Genomic DNA, 18,971 nt, shown 5'->3' with positions numbered 1-18,971 from the left:
TCTGTGCCATCCTCACCTTTCCCTCCCATCTCACATCATTCCCCCAACCCAAAGACCCCTCCCAACTCAATTTGGGGGTCCCATCCCTCTCCCGCTCTCTCTGAATCTCCTTTTCCAGGCTCTTCCACCTTTTCCCCATCATCCCGTCAGCCCCAACCCTAGCCTCTGTGCTTGGTTTTGGGGGTTGCAGGCCCCTCCTGCTCAGTCTGGGGGGTCACATTCCCCCTTTCCCTCAATTATGGCAGCTCATGGATGCTTTTTCCTGGGCACAATCCCTGAGTTTTGGGACTTGTGGGATGTAGCTTAGAAGTGTGACAGCTCTCTCTGGCTCTCCCCTCCCTGCTGTGGCTTCTCAGCTGCCCCTGACACCCTGGAGGTGCTGGGATTTCCCTCCTGGGGACAAGGACATTCATCTTCTTCCAGGAGCCCAATGCCTGGCTGGGGCTCCCGGTCAGGGGGTCCTTGAGCAGCTGTCCCAGAACCTCCCCCTGGGTCTCCCAGCACAGCCAGAGCCACTTGGGCTCCCCAAAGGCCTCAGCAAGCCCCAGGTCCCTCCCAGGAACCCTCAACTCCCTCAAACCCAGCATCCCCCACATCCCCTGCAAGTTCTCCCCATGGCACCGGCAATGGCCATGTCCCCACATGTCGCTGGCCATGTTCCACCATGTCCTCACACAAGGCTGTCTCCCCACCATGTTTCCATCCCTCTCATTGTCCCCCACATCTCCATCCATGCCCATGTCCCCATTCCCATCCATGACCATATGTCCCCATGTTGCTCTCCATGTCTGTATCCTACCATGACCACATGCATATCTTAATTCAATGTCTTTATTTTTACTCCAATATCAGATATTTTAAAAGGATGAAGAGAAATGAAAAGAAAGTCAAGGCCAAAAGAAAAGGACTTCCGTGTCTATGCTGGCAGAGGACCTGTGTGCTTGGTGGGAGGGAAGAACCTTTTTTGGTGGAGTTTCTACCCCACTGTCTCAAAAATCTTGGTCTTTTCTCCACTTTTTCACCATTTGTCTGCCAAAGACACCTTTGGGCAATAGGAAATCAAAATCATGGCATCCCTAAAATTGGGAAAGACCTCCAAGACCATTCAGTATTCCTTGATGCCACCAGAAGACAGGATTGAATGCAAAAGATTTTATGGGGGTGAAAGTCAACAAATCCGCTCTCCCCAAGGAATTCCCATTGTTGGTCTGCGTCCCAATGGATGTTCCTGCCCCTGTATACATCCATGTGCCCACGGGAAGCCAGGAAGATGTGGAGCCACCCAGCCAGGTGTCTTCTCAACACAGATCACCAGGACCATGGATCATCAGGGCTCTGCCCAATGAGGGTCACTGGGGACCACTCAACGTGGATCCTTCCTTGGGGGATGGAGTTGGAGGAGTGCATGAAGCTCTTCCTGAACTTGGGGTATTCACAGGGCTTCCCTCAGTGGCGCCTCCGTTGGTGTTTGGTCAAGACTGAGCTCGTGGAGAAACTCTTCCCACACTCAGGACATTTGTAGGGCCTCTCCCCCGTGTGGATGCGCCGGTGGATGGTGAGGTTGCAGTTTTGCTTGAAGCCCTTCCCACAGTCAGGGCAGCGGAACGGCCTCTCCTCCGTGTGACTTCGCTCATGTACGAGGAGATCGGAGCTCCTGTGGAACCTCTTCCCACACTGGGGACACTCGTAGGGCCTCTCCCCAGAGTGAACGTTCTGCTGGTGTTTTCTCAGGTCAGTGTGCCACCCATAGCTCTTCCCACATTCCAAGCAGCTGTAGGGCCGTTCCCCTGTGTGGATCACCTGGTGCCGAATCAGGGCCGAGCTTCCTCTGAAGCTCCTCCCACATTCCCCACACTTGTAGGGCTTTTCCCCAGTGTGGATCTTCTGGTGTTCCGTCAGCTGGCACTTCATGCTGAAGCTCTTCCCACACTCCCCACACTCATAGGGCTTTTCCCCAGTGTGGATCCTCTTGTGTTTCTTCAGGCCAGAGCTCTGGCTGAAGCTCTTCCCACATTCGCCACACTCATAGGGCTTTCCTCCTGTGTGGATCCTCTGGTGTTGTATCAGGTGGCCCTTCTGGCTGAAGTTCATCCCACATTCCCCACACTCATAGGGCTTTTCCCCAGTGTGGATCATCTGGTGTTGCTTCAGTTGGCCCCTCTGCCTGAAGCTCTTCCCACATTCCTCACACTCAAAGGGCTTCTCCCCAGTGTGGATCCTCTGGTGTTGGATCAGGACAGAGTTGTGGCTGAACCTCTTCCCACACTCCTCACACTCATAGGGTCTCTTCCCAGTGTGGATCACCTGGTGCTGCCTCAGGCTGGAGCTCCAGCTGAAACGCTTCCCACATTCCTCACACTCATAGGGCTGCTCCTCAGTGTGGATCACCTGGTGCTCAGTCAGGTCTAAGCTCCGACTAAAACCCTTCCCACATTCTAAGCACTTGTGGGGCTTCTCCCTGCCATGAGGCTTCTCCGCCAGCTCTGAGCTCTGGCTGGATCTCTGGCCGCCTTCTTGGCTCAGGGGGGCTCTTTCCTCCCCACAGCTCCCTGGGCTGGGTTTGCTGCCCCTCCTTGTGCAGTATCTCCAGGGCTTTTCCTCATCCTCCATCCACACACGTCCTAGGAATGACAAATCCTGGTATGGGTAAAAAAGAAAATGAGAGCATCTTGGACTGCGAGTTCCTCCTTGCCCAAGTTTATTTCAGGAAGTCATTGGGCATCTTGTGTCTGTAAGAACCTCCAAAACACCAAGATACAGCACAAAAATTCTCCCAACACCAAGACACAGATCAAAAACTCCCAAACCATCATGATTCACCAAAACTCCCCTCCAAAATATAAAGATTCACACACCAAAATACCCAAGGCAACAACATTTAGCTCAATAAAGCTCAGAAACACCAAGATACAGCACCGTGAAAATCATGGATTCCCCTTCCCTGGTCACCTGCTGCATGGTAGGAGAGAATGCTACCAGGGCTGGGCGGGAAACTTCAGATATAGGGAGAAGTGGAACCTTGGTACCTCCTGTTTCTGCTCCTCCTACGCATCCAGTCTCCTTGCTCTTCCTCACACTCCTCTTCCTCCTGCTATTCCTTCTTCTCCTGCACAATCCCACCTTCTCCTACCATGTGCATCGTTTGACCATTTTGTTCCTCAACCCTGCTTCTCCTTCCCTTCTCCTCCTGCCCCAGGCCCAGCTCCCACTGCTGGCTCCCTCTTGCCCCCAAACCCACAGCATCCCACGGCAGGGGCAGGGATGGAGCTGGGGCAGGTCGGGCTGGGGCAGCGCTGGGCTCTCGGCCGCTCCCGCCCGCACTCGGTCCCCACTGCAGCCGCTCCCACCAGGACAGCGCGGGGGGGCCCGGCCTTGGCGCTGCCCCACTCCCACCTCCCCAAATTCCCCCTCGAGGGGGGTGCTGGGGCCGAGGGGGGGGCACAGGTGGGGAACGCTGGGAGCTGCGGGTCTGCCTGGCAACTGCTGAGTCATAAGCGCCGTGTGCTCTGATTGGCTGAGCACTGCCTGAGGGGTGGAGCTGCAGCAAGGGGGGGGACACCCTGCTTCAGGGGGGATGTCGCACAAACGGGGGACCCCCATGAAAGGAAGAAGAGGAAAGTGTCTTTACAAACAGATGCTGTGAATCTGCTCAGAGATAGGGCCAGGAACTTGTACATAAGGAAGCGACAGGAGAAGCCACCAGTTTCATAAAATGTTATTAATTGATGACACAGACTGCTGCTTAGCCAAGGTCCTGCTAAATTCACGAACTTCAAGAAGAACAAAGACTTCACAGAGCCATGGATATCATTTGCTATACAAAACTGGGGAGCATGTAAAGGGGGGGTACATAGTAGGTGGATTGGAGAGTCTGTACCTCTCAAGTACTTCAGCCAATAGGGGAAGGGAAAGGGTGATGTGCCCAGGGGAATTAGGATGAAAAGGAGGCTGGGTCAACAATTGGAGAGACTCTGTGGGAAATGTCTTATGGCTCTCCCTATTTTGAGGAATGAAATTACTTTTACGCGACTCCTCTGTCTGCTTTGTGGACAGAAACCTCTGGTGATGTCCATTTTTCCACACACCTTGGGACTCGTCCGGAATTCTTTCCACCATCCGGGGCGCCGGGCAGCGAGTGCAGCTGAAGGTGCCTCACCCAGTTTGGGTGATCTTGGGTGACTCCCTTGGGGGGCAGCAGCACCGGGGATTGATTGGGTACCTGAGAGTGACCAGGAGACAGATGAGTGACACATCAGGGGAGGCTCTGAAGAGTCAGCAGGGAGAGAGCACTGAAAATCTCATCTGTGAGTGCACTGGGATCTTTGGGGAGTGAACATGGCAGGGCACCCATGCAGGGTAGAAAAGAGAAAGTCGGGAAGGGGTTCCCACCAAAATATCTCTGGAAGGTCTCTTGGGAGAATGTTGAGGGAGTTTGCACATTCTCCCACAAGTAATTAAGGACTTGGACACCCAGGGGGGCAATAAGGGAAAGTCAGAAGTGATATGGACAACAGGGCATGGATGGTGTTGGTGTGCTGCAAAGGGATTGGCTGAAGGAGAGTGTGCAGGAATATGGTTAAGGCAAGAAGCAGCAGGAGGAATCTATGTGGTAAGAAAAAGAAAATAGAAGGAAGAGAAAAATACTGAGGATTCGGATGTTTTTCAGCAGGATCTTAGCCACAAAACTTGTCAGCTCATCATTTGTATCCCCGGTTTCCAGGAGAGGAAATCAAGGAGGTCAGGGTTTCAGGGGGTTTCTCTGTGGGCGGCAGCGGCAGCACCGGGCGCAGAGCTGCGGCACCGGGAGCACGGGCTGGGGGCCTGTGGGGAGCTGCGGGGCCGGGCCGGGGCTGTGGGGCAGCCGGGGCTCAGCACCGGGCGCTGCCTGACCCCACCAGCCCCGGGCAGGGCCGGCAGCGGCCCCCGGCTCTCAGGAGGCTGCGGGACGCCCCGGCCGCTGCCCGGCCCCGTGGAGCTGCCGGCCCTGCCCGCCGGGGGCGCCTTTGGACACTGCGGCAGGACAGGGAGCGGCTCTGGGATACGGGCTGGGGAGGGCACCCTGAGCACAGGGAGGAGGAGCAAGGAACATATGGGAAAGGCGGATTGCACATGGAAGGATCAGGATTTTCTTATAAAGATTTGGTTTGGGTCATTGGAGAAATGAATTTGTAGAAAACAGCAGAGCTGTCAGGAAGTTAGAGACAGGGTTAAGCTGCTGATGAGAGCTGATTGCTGCGTGCTTGGGACCTCTGTTTGTTTTGGGAGTTTTCCCTGGGGCAGGGCGGGGAGGGGGGGAAGGAGGAAGGGGGCGGAGATGCCGGAGGATTCGTGCTGGGGGTAGGGGCTGGGTGCAGTTGCTGGCCCTCTCTCAGTTTTTTGTCCCTCTCCCAGGTTTTTGGAAGAGGACAATTGGAGCTGCTGCTCTTAGGCTGCTCTTTCCACTGCTGCTGACCGCGCCCGTGTGAAAAATGCGTATGATTGGCTTTTCGCAAATATCAAAATGAGTATTATATGTTATGTTAGGAAGTTATGTTGTATTAATTTTTTTAAGTAGTGTGTTAAATGTAGTTTTAGGTTATAACATAATGTCAAAATAGAAACTATGTATGTGGAATAGTTTTTAAAGAAAGGAAGGAGGTACTCGCATCAGCAGCCACAGGACACCTAAATCTTTCAGAGAAAAAGAATTTATTGCTCCATTATCAGAAGAAACTAACTTTTTCCTGCCTTGCTCATCCCTGAAGATGCCATCAGGACTAAGAAGAAGAAATTGACACTGACCAGACAGAATCCTTTGTTTGAATGGAATTTATGTATCATGTATGAGATGCATGAATATGCAATGGGCTATGGTTTCTCAGGGTTAATCCTCTGTTAACGTGTGTCCATTTTTGGGCTTATTTTGCCCAGAAAAAGGTACCTGGACTGTCCGTAACTCTTTGTTTTCATTGTCTTGTATTGTCCTAAATCCTAATTGTCCAAATTTTTATTAGTCTAATTGTATTACTATTTTAAAAACTTTTTTATTACTATTAAACTTATAAAGTTTTAAAAACCAGTGATTGGCGTTTTTCACAATTTTGGTAGCAGAGGATGGTTACTAACACCTCGCTGCCGGTGCTTTAGGAGAGTCAGAGTGGGGAAGGCACGCCCTGCCCCGTTGGCAGCCTCGCTCTGTTTCCCCTGGGGTGACCACAGACGCAGGTTATGGTGGACAAAAGGAGACAATAAAACAAAGAGAAGGGAAAAGGCTCCCTACAACTGCGGTAATTGGCCCCCTAAGAGTAGTAATGTGCACAAAGAACCCGGGAAGGAAAAGGGATTGGTAAGTATTTCTCAGGAGAGCAGGTACAGGGGGATGAATGTGTGTGAATGAGACGAGGGCTGGTTGTCCCAGACCTTCCAAGTGAGTGCTGGAGTCTCCCACGCTGCGTTTCCGACTTTCCGCGGTAAGCGGCCAGGAGAGAGATGAAGTGAATGTTAACAGGAGTGAGAGAATCCCCCGGGGTAACTGGGACTGGGTCTCAGAGAGGGGCTGGACCCCTCGGAGGAAGGGAGCAGAGGAGTTTCCGAGCCCAATCCACTAGGAAATGGGACAAAAGGGGCCCCTAAAAACCTGCTGGGTTGAGGGATAAGAGTGCCCAAGAGCATCCAGAATTAAAACCTGCTGGGTTGAGGGATTAATATTCCAAGAGCATTCAGGGTTAAGCAAAATTCACCCAGATTGAGGATATGCTCAAGAGCATCTGGGGTTGGACAACACAGCTGGGTTGAGGGATATCCAAGAGCACCAGGACTGGCCAGAAACATCTAAACTTGTAATAGGTGATGTGAAAGTAAAAGGTACCTTATTGTTGTCTTGTTGTGTATGAGAGTGAGTCACACACAAAATCAGCCTCAGCTTCCCGGGCGGGTGGGAAGGGGGGCTGTGCAAAGAGGAGTGTGTGACCCACAAATAAGCCATTGTTCTCCTGGGCGTGTGGGGGCTGTGGCATAAGGTACAGGTGACCTGCAAACGGGCCATTGTCCCCAGGGCGTGTGAGGGGGCCGTGGCTAAAGAGTGTGAGTGACACACAAATCAGCCTCACAGGTGAAGGAGGCAGCAGAGTCAGGGCCCTCCCAGGAGGCCCGGAGATACTGAGACCCAGAGGCCACCCCAAGGTGAGGGGGGGCCACAGGGACCCGCGATTCTCTGTCAACAGGGATCCACTCTGTGTCCTGCGGGTGGGAAAGAATGTGTGGAAGTGAGTGAGAAATAAAAGTGAGTGAATGTAGACGAATGAAAGTATAGGTAATGTAGATTGTGTATTTTAAGCTTCACTATATCTCCTTGGAGGGAGGTGTATTGTACTGAAAGTAGTGTGAGAAAAAGGTTTTTTATTTTTGTGTGTGTAGTTGAAAGAAAAGTGGTATTTAGGTTGTTAGTGAAAGTGAAAAAACAGAGGCAGAAGATGAATAGATAAGATCTTGTTGAAAAATTAGACAGAAAACCAGTAAGTTGGATACAGGGAAAAAAAAAAGGAAAAAAAAAAGAGGGAATAAAGGTGTACTAGCAGAGATACCCCAAAATAGTCCTTTGGGAGTTATGTTACCTAACAGAGATACAACTCCTTGCAAAAGGAAAAAATACAGGGTATGTAGAGTTGATGGGAAAAACATGCAAACTATAGAAAAAGGGAAATTAATCTTAAACTAGTAAGCTCAAACTTGTGAATTATATACTTTAAAAAGAGCACTAGAATATTTAACACTAAAAAAAGGAACTATATATACTGATTCAAGGTATGCCTTTAGAGTAGTACATACCTTTAAAAATTTGGAAAGGAAGAAGATTACTTAATTCAAGAAGAAAAGGATTAGTACATGAGGAACTTACTTTAGAGGTTTTAGAGGCATTACAATTACCTAAAAGAGATAGCTGCAGTACATATTAAGGAACCCCAAAAGGGAAATACTCCAGAAATAAGAGGAAATCATTTGGCACATCACGAAGCTAAGGATGCAGCAGAAAACAGAGCTGAAAGAGTTATGTTAATATTAATATTAACTCCAAACGAGGAAAAACTGGAAATTCCAAAGTTTAGGGAATCAGAGAAAAAAGAATTGGAAGTGAACAAGATAAACCAGGGAAATGGAAACTTCTTAATGGAAGACAATTACTTAATAAAATGTGCTTACTAGGAAAATATTAGAAGACAGGCATCAGAAAACCCACTGGGGTACTCAAGCTTTGTGTGATAATTTTTTAAGGAACTATGGGTGCACTGGGATTTTTGGAGTAGCAAAGCAAGTATCTGAACGATGCTTAATTTGCCAAAGGAAAAATAAAAAGGTGATGAGAAAAACATTAGGAGGTCATGAGTTAGCTCATCAACCATTTCAAAGTATCCAAGCAGAATTTTAGATTTGTTCGGCTCTGGATTTATTTGTAAAAAAAACCCGTTTGGCAGGAGATTTTAGAATAAAAATCTTTAAAGTATCACAAACACCCGAGAAAAAACAAGAAAAGAAAAAGGGGAAATGAAAGGGAGGGGAACAAGAGGAAAACTCAGAAAGAGAGTGGGATCCTCTGCAGGTCTTGCCCCCTCCGTTCGCGGCCCAGGCGCCTGTCCCGGGTCCCGGCTCGCTGCCCGCCTCAGCTCCGCCTGCCCCGGTTTCCATCCCAGGTGCGGCCTCACTGCCCAGGGCAGCTCCACCTGCCCCGGCACTGTCGCTCAATTTGTGTGCCCTGCTCCCACTGCCTGGCCCGCGGCCGCTCTGCCGGCCGTGCTGGGGAAGATGGGGGTTGCACTGTCCTGCCGCCTGCTCCGAGGTCACCGCGCCCACCGCACCCAGGGGGGGTCCCAGCCATCCCATCCCCGGCTGCCCTGCCCGTGCCACCTGCGCTGGGCACCGCCGCTGCTGCCGGGCTCTCCCACCTGCCTTTTCTCTGCCGGCAGCTGCCGGATCAGCCGCCATCAGCCATGTGGGGGCTACCCACGCTCCGGCTCGTCCTGCGCTGAGTTACGTCCCCTTGGTAACCACAGCTCCGGCTGTTCAGGGAAACTCTGTCTCTCTACAAGAAGCACCTTATCGAAACACTAGGAGCTCAGTTAAAAGGCAGCCCTCTCCAAATTCTGTCTCAAAACACGGGAGAAAGGCTATAGAAGGTAAAAAAGTGAAAGAGTGAGATGAAAGGATTGCTCTATTTCCGTTCAGAGAGGTTCCCATGGGAGGGATGCGCTGTGGGAGATACGTTTGAAATAAGTTAATTTCTTTTTCTTCCTCCTGTGATTGTAATTAACTAGGAAGGAATTTGAGAGCTGGATTTTAATACTGTAAAAGGGGATACAGAGGCTACTTCTGTTCTACCTTTGTGCCAAAATCTGACAAGGCCTATGCTGAAGTGAACCCAGAAGTGTGGGCAGCCCCAGGAAAATACAGACAATTTGATATAGAGCCTCCCCAAATGACTTTGAAGCAACCAGGACAAGAGGTGTCTAAAAGCAAAACCCTGTTCCAAGAGAGGGAAGGAAGGGCTCACAGCCTGGTACTGAGTCCCTGTTAAAGGCAGGGCTTTTGGAGCCAGGGATCGCTCCCTACAACACTCCTATCCTGCCAGTTAACAAACTGGATGGATGGACAGGAGGAGGAATCACAGAATTTTCAAGTGTTAAAATGAAGATTAACTGAGGTGGCTGAGCTGGGCCTTCCAGACAGGGAAAAAGAATTTGCATATAGGTGGATGTTAAACAGAGTATTGCCAAAGGAATTCTTGTGTTAAAATGTTTAACCCAGTGGCCAGAGTGGCCTCATTGTCTGCAGAATTGTGCAGCCACAGCTTCCACAGGAACTGAGAGCTGAAAACTGATGACAACAGGGACTCTTATTGTTCAAGTCTGGCATCAAGGTAAAGCTTTGACAACCAAAAGAGCCTCTAAATGGATGAGCAGGGCTCGGTTATTGCAGTATGAAACTTGTTCAGTGGCACAGGAGGATTTAGAACTGAGGACAGGGCAAGGGTTTAACCCAGCCTCCTGTCTGAACAGCCTGGAGAGGGGCTGGCAAGGAACCCAGGACTGCACTCAAGGGACAGAGCTCCAGACCCAGGCTGGGACAGATTGATGGGACATTCCCTGGCCTGAGGGAGAAAATGTGTTTGTGGATGGCTCTGTAAGGGCAGCAGAAGGGAAAAGAGCTACAAGACAGGCTGTTATTAAGGAAGGGGAATCAGACACAGCACAGGTCACCGCCCCATCCTCAGCTCAACCCATGGAGCTGTGGGTGCTTGTGAGGGCCTGGCAATGAAATGCCCTGAGCAGGACGGCTTCAATATCTTCTGCTGACACCATGGCACCTAACAGGGGGGCAAAAGCAATTCTGACTGCTTCAGCAATCACTGCATCAATTATGAAGGTATTTTAAAAAAGAATAATTTCAAATTTATTTTATTAAAAAAAATATTTCTCTAATTGTGCTTCTTTTCCCTTTGCTTTGGGGAAAGGAGTTTTGAATTATTTTTTTATAGGATGTGACAGCATTCAATAGAGATGAGCTTAACATGTTAATAGACTGGGAACAGCCCAAAAGACACCCACAGAGATCACGACCAGCAACAAAACATCAACATTGCCCAGCAGCAAACAGCAACCAACAGCTACCCCAGACACTGCCCGGGCAGAGCTGGAGACACCTGGGCTGGAAAAGGCTGAGAAGGAAATCCAGGAGTGTGAAGACCCAATTCACATCAGAGGGGAAGAAATCCGGGTCCCATAGGAAACCAAATACTAAGAACAACCCAACTTCTAAACAATGAATATTAAACCAATGGATTTATATTGGGTCAGACTGTAGAAAGTTTAGGATAAATCTAGTAAAACTCACATGTCATGGAATGATTTTTCTCTGCACAGCTGGGCTATATGCGGATGAAATTATTTCTGTTGCACATCCTGCCCAGAATCAAGTAATGCCTTGATTATCTAACACTAAAAATATTGTTGGAGAGTTTTTGTTCTTCCTGCAGATTCAGTGCTAAGATTACAACATCAGAATGTTTTTTTATTAACAATCTTACTTTAATATTGTCAGTTACATTTGGACTAGGGTTCTGAGAACCAATTTTTATTCTTAAGGGAAGTAACAGAAATTTTTATTCCGCTGGGAGGTTTTTGTGTATGTGTATGCATAGCCCTTAGTGATGGCAAAATTTTGTTATGGGTTCTTCCATATTCACTTTAGGCTGCCTTTTAAAACCTAGAAGAGCATTAAAGGTGACCCTTTAGTTGTAAACAGTTAACAGAATATTGTTTAAAAAAAGCAGGAAAATAAAAGCAGTGGAGGGGAGGGAACACATGAGATACCAGATTGCTGCACTGGAACACAAGGTTCAGTTTAACACTGCTGAGCAAAGTGTGGACAATGCACCTGGGTCTCTTGCCTGGGGCAGGAATTGGGCTGATTCCCTCTGCCCCTCACCCCAAGCTCTGCCTGCTTGCACTGATGGAATTTGCACAGCTCAAGGCAGAGCCCAGGGGGAGGATATCTGACCCTGCAACACAAACGGGTGAAGCTGCAAAGGGAAACAGCAAATGGAGAATGTTGTGAAAACTTTACTAAAATAAGTGGGGGGGAATCAACCCTCTGCCCACTCCAACATGTGCTGTCACTGTCTGTGTTATATAGGGTGTATCAGAGCACTGGGGATTTTTGCTACCAAAAATTCAGGGAAATCGGTTGGGAATCCAAGTATTTGATGATTTAATTAGAGAAAAGTGGTCAATTGATTTAGCCCTGGCTCCTGAGGAAGTGCCCAAAAAATGGGGAAAAGATGAACGGCCACCAGAACAAATCCTACAACACCATGGACCAGCCCCTGGGAACCCGAACCAATTCATATCAGGAGCCACAGAACCCATTCCTCATTTCCATGACATCATTAGATTACAAGCTGTCCTCAAAATAATAACCAACCAGACAGCTCCAGCTCCTGACCTTCCTGCCGACTAATCCACTGAAATGAGGAACACAACACTTCACCATGGGATGGCATCAGATCATCTGTTAGCAGAAAAAGGAGGAGTTTGTGGAAAATTAAATGACTCAAACTGCTGTTGGCAAGGAGATGACAAAGGAAAAGTGGTGAAACAGAAAACAAAGGAAATAAGACAGCAGCTCAGGCACCAATCCAAACGTGGAAAGAATGGGAATGGGACACATTTTCATGGCTCCCTGGCAGACCATGGGTTAAACAAATGCTGTTTCTCCTCTTATGTGCTACAGTAACTCTCATCTTTGTACCATGCGCCACACCTTGAGAGTGCAGCTCATTCAGAAGGTGAGCAAGGGGATTGTTATAGATGGGTAATATGACGATTGGCTCTTGGAATTAAGGGATAAATATTTTGTGTATGTTAAGAGAAGCTTTCCTGATGTATGGTTACGTTATTTTTGTTTGTAATTTGGACAACCTCTGTTCTCCTCGCTGTCCCCCATCCCCTCCTGTACTGTTGCCACTGGAGAGCCTCGGTTGTCAGAGCTGTCGGGGTGACATGGAGGGAGGGCGGCACATGTGCCCCTTGCATGGGGCAGGCAGAAATGGGGAACACCGCACCTCCAATCGAGCTGCATGAATTTCCCCATCAATGATGGCAAGGAAGAGCTGACTGGCATCTGGGAGGTGCCAGGGTTGACTGATGAGACACCAGCGTAGAAAAGGTGGAGCAGCCATTTAGCGGATGAGCATCTGGCAGATAGCCATGCTGGCAGCACTCCCCCTTTTACCTTATTCAGTCCTTTCTTGTGTTTGTTTTAGTTTAATAAAACTTTAAAATTTTAAAGTGAATGGTCATTTCTCACAGGTATGCAGGTGGCAGCCAGGCCTCCTGAACCAGAAACACCTACGAAATGACAGGGAATGAGGTAATTGAAAATGATCCCTAAACGAAAGAGGACCCAGTTAGAAAAAACAAGTCAATGCGAGAATCGGCTTGGAGATAGGGCCAGTGACTTGTAGTAACGGGAGAAACCATCAGTCTCAGAAAATGTTACTAATTAACACAGACTGCTGCTCAAACTAAGTCCCGCTGAATTCCCGAGCCTCGAGAAGAAAAAAGACTTAACAGAGCCACGAATATCGGATGTTATATGGGGGGGAGGGTTTGCATCTTCAGGGAGACATGCAGTTCGCGGATCAGGAAGTCTGAACCATCCACGTACCTCAGCCAGCGGGCAAAGGGAGAAGGGAGATGAGGATGGGGAAATATAAAGGAGCCTGCATTCAAGAGACACCTGAAGGAAATCGCCCACGGCCTCTCCCTCTGCTCAGCAATAGTCACTTTTACAGGACTCCTCTCTCTCCTCCGGCCACGGCAATTTCCCCGCACAGCCCCGGGCACGGGGCAGCCACCTCTGTCCCAGCCACCGCAACCGGGCCGAGCCAGCGCTGCTCCGGCAGCGGCTCCTGCCCCGGCAGCGGCCGCAAGGAGACCGCGGGCAGCCGCTCCCGCAGCGCCCTCACGCCAGCGGCAACACGGGCCGGACACGGCACAACGAACCCGCCCGAGCCCCCTGCCGCCCCCGAGGCCCGCAGCCAGCCCCGAGCCCCCGCACAACCCAGCGCGGCTCCCACCTGCGCTGCGGCCGCCTCCGAGCTCCGCCGCCGCCTCACCGCGCTCCGGCCGCTGCCGCCGCTCACGGGCCCGCACACACGCTCCGACAATGGCGCCGCTGCCCAGCCACGGCCGCCCTCAGCCCGCCACCGGGGCCCTGCTCCGCCCCGCTCCCACCAATCAGCGCGCCACAACCACGACTGACGGCACCATCGCCCAATCGTAGCCAGGGGCGGGCTCTGCACACGGCACAGCCCCGCCCCGCGCTCTCAGGGCCCCCCGGGCTGCGTGAGGGCAGAGCCGGAGCTGAGGAACAGCCCTGGAACGGGCCCGGGCCCGAGGGGGATTGAGCTGAAAACACAAACAAACTTCTCCGCAGCTCCCGCCACGGCTTTCCCGGCACTGCGGCTCCGGTGGCTCCGGCTCAGCGGGAAGCCCTGGAGCCTCACTTCTCCTACCCCTTATTAGTAGCAGCAGTGCATCGCTTTGATTTCCCTCAAAAAGGGAAAACTGCTCAAAACCTTTGTGGATAAGTGGGGGAGGGGAGAGATTTCTGACAGAGAACTTCAAAAACTCAGAGCAGGATAATGAGAAGTAAGTGGAGACCCTTAAATGCAGCTTTCCCCCACGCCTCCCTCCTTCCAGCTGCGCCTCCTACCCCGGCAGTGCCGCAGACAGGGAATGGGGCCGGGCTCAGTTCATGCCCCGGGGCTTCTCCCTCTGCTCAGGGACAGGAGTCGTTCCCCTGCTGCACCCTGGACTCTCTCCCACCGGAGACTTCTCCAGGAACTTCTCCAAGCTGAGTCCATCCCACGGGGCACAGCCCCCTCCAAGTGCTGCAGCGTGGGTCACTGTGGCCCGGGGTCAGTCCTGCCAGGACAGGCTGCTCCAGCGGGGCCCTCTGGCCACGGGGTCACAGCCTCCTCTCAGGCATCGCCGTGCTCAGCGTGGCTGCTCCGGGGGCTGCAGGGGGATCTCTGCATCCCCATGGATCTGCAGGGGGATCTCTGCATCCCCATGGATCTGCAGGGGGATCTCTGTATCCCCGTGGATCTGCAGGGGGATCTCTGCAGCCCCACGGATCTGCGGGAGGATCTCTGCATCCCCGTGGATCTGCATGGAGATCTCTGCATCCCCATAGATCTGCAGGGGGATGTCTGCAGCCCCGTGGATCTGCAGGGGGATCTCTGCATCCCCACGGATCTCTGCATCCGACACCGCCGTCTTTGGAGGTGCCAGGAATAGGCTGAGCTCTACCTGAAGCTCTCCTCACATTCCCCACACCCTTCCCAGCACAGGGAGGGTTTTTCCTCTTCACAGCTCCCCAGGCTGACAAGGAGTGGAAGAGACATGGAGAAGGGAAAAGGAAAAGGCAGAAGGAGAGGAAGGAACAAGAGGGAACAAGGGAGGAAGGAGATGAGAAAGGAACGTGGATGGATGTAAGACAGAATGAGAAGAAGGAGGGTGGACAAGGAGAAGATGGGATTTGCCTCCATGCCAGAGGGAAGGGGAAGGAGATCCCCCCAGTCCATCCCTGGCAGGATGACGTTGGCAGTGAGGCTGTCCTGCAGCGATGCTGGGCTGGGAGATGGAGCAGCAGAGAGGGGAAAGGGCCAGTGATTCCTCCTGCCCTGCCTGGCTGTCCCAGCCTGGAGCGTCCTGGCGCTGCCGAGGCCCTTGGAGCGTCCGGCACTGCGGAGCCCGAAGCTCACGGCTGCTTTATAAAGCTGACAAAGTCGGCAGGATGGGTCTGGGTATGATCGGCAGCAAACTGGGTTTATTGGTACAGGAACAGGGCACAGAGCTGAACAGGGCCCAGGGACAAAGACAGGGTGCAAGCTGAGGGCACAAGAGGTTTTTATATGGGGTAGTGAGGGTGGAGCTGAGGGTCAGGGTCCAATGGATATGGGGGAAAATGGTGCAAAGGAGGGGTTAAGGGTCGGGTCAGCTAATAGGGAAACAGGGGCAGAGGAATGCAGTAAATTAGGGCCAATGGAGGGACAGAGAGAGGAGAACATTCTAGGGACTAACCAGGGATGGGTAACAGGGGTTGAACTAGGGTAATTAGGCCAATGGGCCAATGGGGTAACATAACTTTACATAAATGAGCATGTGCCTGCAAAGATCTGTGGGAGAAGCAAGCTTCTCACCATAACCTTGAAATCTATTCCTCTTACTGGGGACCAGTCCTCCACGGGTGGGAGATTAAACTCAAATGGAAGGCCCGTGGGCCTCCACACCAATGCATCTTCCTTTTCTTTGCAGTCTTTTCTTCTCCATCCAGACAAACTTTATGATTGACAGATCATGACTTGGGAGAACAACAAAGGGTGAGGACCTTGGGTGTTGTGAGAAAGGAGCCTCACGCTTTAGAATTTTTAGAATTTTAATAAGGGATAAATAGAGGCACATGAATAACAGCACTGGTGCTTGGCGATGGCCTGAGGCATACCTGTTAACCACAGCAACTCTTCTTATCTCCTTTTCCCCCTACATTGGTCAAATATATATTTATAATCATTATAGTAATTTAAACATTTCTTTTAACTTGTTTACATGTTCCAGGAATTCTTTAGGTTGGTTTAACCCCCAACTCGCCGTTTTAGAGCACGTGCAGGAATCGTGGATTGTTGTTTTGAGGGTTGTGTGTCACTCCCTCACAAGGGCCCCCTGTTCTGTGGTTTCAGCAGGTGACAGTTATTGACAGTGCAAGGGTCAGTGGCAGGGGTGCTCATCACATCATTTCCTTAAATGTTATCTGACCATGCAGATGGTTTTAGCCATTTCCACAGGTCCTTTAAATGAACATTAGCTATTTCACAAATATCTCTCAGTTATTCTCCTTATTGTCAATTAGTTAGAAAAATAAAAGCATTAGTTATTATTTCACAACTACAGCTACTTCTGCAAAAGTTAACATTATAATGGACAACATCTGGCATCCACTTTAATATTTTGCAAAAGCCAAAACTATAATGTATGTTTTTCACACTGTTCGCAAATTAAAATATCATCCATAAATGATGTTCTGAGGATATGAGCTACACAGGGGCCAGGGCATTGGCCACAAAAAGCTGACAAATTATGTTATAGCAAAAGCAGTTAAAAGTGTTTACAAACTGTACTGCATCAAGATTGTTGTAATTAAGAATACTTTGCAGAAGTCAATGCATAATAGCAAAAGCCAACACTACCCAGTTATTTATAACAAACCCATGGCAGGTTTTTCCCTTGCATGGAGCACTTGGGCCTTCCCCAGGCCCCTTCTGCCCTCGTGCAGAGCCGGTGGCATTTTCCAGCACACCCAGTTTGTAACCAAGAGCCAGGTGCAGCCGAGAAGGCTCCAAGCGCCTCCTTCCAGGCTGACTCTGCAGGTGCTGAGGCTGCTCTGGGCTCTGCCAGGGTTCTGCTGGGGCTCAGCTCTGGGCCAGGCTGGGCCTGCTCTCCCCTCACATTGCTCCGGGCAGCTGAGGCACAGCGGGAGAAGGAAGGGACACGGCAAGGCAGTTGAGGGTTAAGAGAGTTTTTATTCAAAAAACTGCCAGAACAAACAGGCTGTCATAAGAACCATAACAAACAGGCTGTCCTAACTACCCTAACCAACTAGCAGTGCTAACTACCATAACCAACTAGCAGTGCTAACTACCATAACTACCTAGTTGACCTAACTACTGTAACAAGAAGCTGCCCTCAAGTGCTTCATCTCCTCCGCTGCTCCCTCAGTTGCTTCGCTGCAGTGATCAGAGGTGTCAGGCTGGAGAGAGGCTTGGCTGATGATAAAAATGGGTGCTGCCCAAAGGATAAAGAGGAAAGAAATGAACTGTTACTTTCCAGAGTCAAGTTCCTCACAGGCTCTGTTGCAACAGGACAAAGGGAAATGGTTTGAAACTCAGGAGAGGGAAGCTGGCTCAGATTAGATCTAAGGAAGAGCTTTTTAACCAGCAGAGTGGGGAAACAGTGACAGAAGGTGCCCAGAGATGTGGGAGGTGCCTCCTCCCTGGAAACATCCAAGCTCAGGTCAGGCAGGGCTCTGGGCCCCCTGAGCTGCTTGAAGATGTCCCTGCTCGCTGTGGGGCACCAGGCCCAGATGAGCTCCAAAGGAGCTGCCAAGCCACAGCAGGCGAGGATTCTGCTTGCTCTGCGTGTGGAACGCAGCCAGACTGGAGACTGTGGGAGGGGGCCCCACAAGAAAACCCCTCCCTGGCGCTGCTGCTTCCCCTGCAGCCCCTGGCCCTCACCTGCAGCAGCTCCTGGGCAGCCCAGCGCCGCTCCTCGTCCGTCTCCAGGCTGCACTCGAGGAAGTCCCGCAGCAGAGCCGACAGGCGCCGGGGCTCCTGCAGCTGCGGGGTCCCGTTCTGCCGGATCAGAGCGCGAGCCTGCAGGGAAAGCAAACGCAGCGCTCTGCCAGCTCCCTTCACACCCACACGGGCTCACATCCACCCCGGGGCCTCAGCCCCAGCTCCAGGGGCACTTCCCTCCCTGGCACAGATGCTGCTCACAGCTCATTTTGCTATGCCAGCCAAAAAACCCGAACCCTGGGGCTGCCACAGCCACTGCAACATCCAAATGATCTCGCCTTGAGAGCCAGTTTCACTGGCTGACTTTGTTCGTTGGAACCTCCGTCAGAAATATTGTGTTATTTCAGAGGATTCTTACATCAAGTGCATCTCTGCAGTGCCACTGACATTCAAGTAGATGCATTCCTGATGCCCTGTCCCAAAAACTGCCAGGCAAAAAACAGGAGGTTTTTGTTGCTGAAAGCTCAGGATTGGTGACAAAGAGAAAGTAGCTTGGACTAGGAAAGAAATATGTTAGACTCTAAAGGGGATGTTAGGCAATCATCTTCAGGTTTTAGACAAGTTTCCCAGTGAGACGAATCAGGGGGGTGATCATCTTGCAAAACCTCTTTTAGAAACTCCTTCAGAAAACTTGTTGGGATTTGTGGGTGGGATTTGGGGATGGTTTGGGGTTTTCTTGCAACATTAGAGCTACTGCATTCGTTCACATTTTCAGGTCATCCTCCCAGCCAGAAGAGCTGCAACAACATAAATCCCAAAGCAGATTTTTGCTGGAGACTGCAGAATAATCATCTGTGTTAAGGATGGAGTCCTCTGGGAATTCCCTCCCCATGTGTAGAAACCTACAGCTTCTGCTCCCAGTGCAGGGTCCCCCTGTCCTCACAGGCCTCTGCAGCCCCTGCAGAATTTGCCTCTTACCATGGCCGCTGTTTCCCTGAAGTAAGGAGGTTCTCCTTCCACCATCTCAATGGTCACAATGCCAAAGGCCCAGATGTCCACCTTGGGACCATAAGGAGATCTGGTCACAACTTCTGGGGCCATCCAGTGAGCAGTGCCCACCATGGAGCTGCACTGGTCCTGCTCA

At 50.9% G+C, this 18,971-nt stretch overlaps 1 pseudogene; it reads right to left on the bottom strand.

Moving 5' to 3' along the window:
• Positions 1–898: 898 nt before the first annotated feature.
• The window catches only part of LOC128945469 (zinc finger protein 208-like), a 304,103-nt pseudogene continuing 286,030 nt past the window's right edge, over positions 899–18,971 (bottom strand).

The sequence above is a fragment of the Melozone crissalis genome, unplaced genomic scaffold (assembly GCF_028551555.1).
Source record: "Melozone crissalis strain CALT ecotype California unplaced genomic scaffold, PUWL_Pcris_2 ptg000066l_1, whole genome shotgun sequence".
NCBI classification, from domain to species: Eukaryota; Metazoa; Chordata; class Aves; order Passeriformes; family Passerellidae; genus Melozone; species Melozone crissalis.
This window is presented reverse-complemented; position numbering and strand designations above follow the sequence as displayed.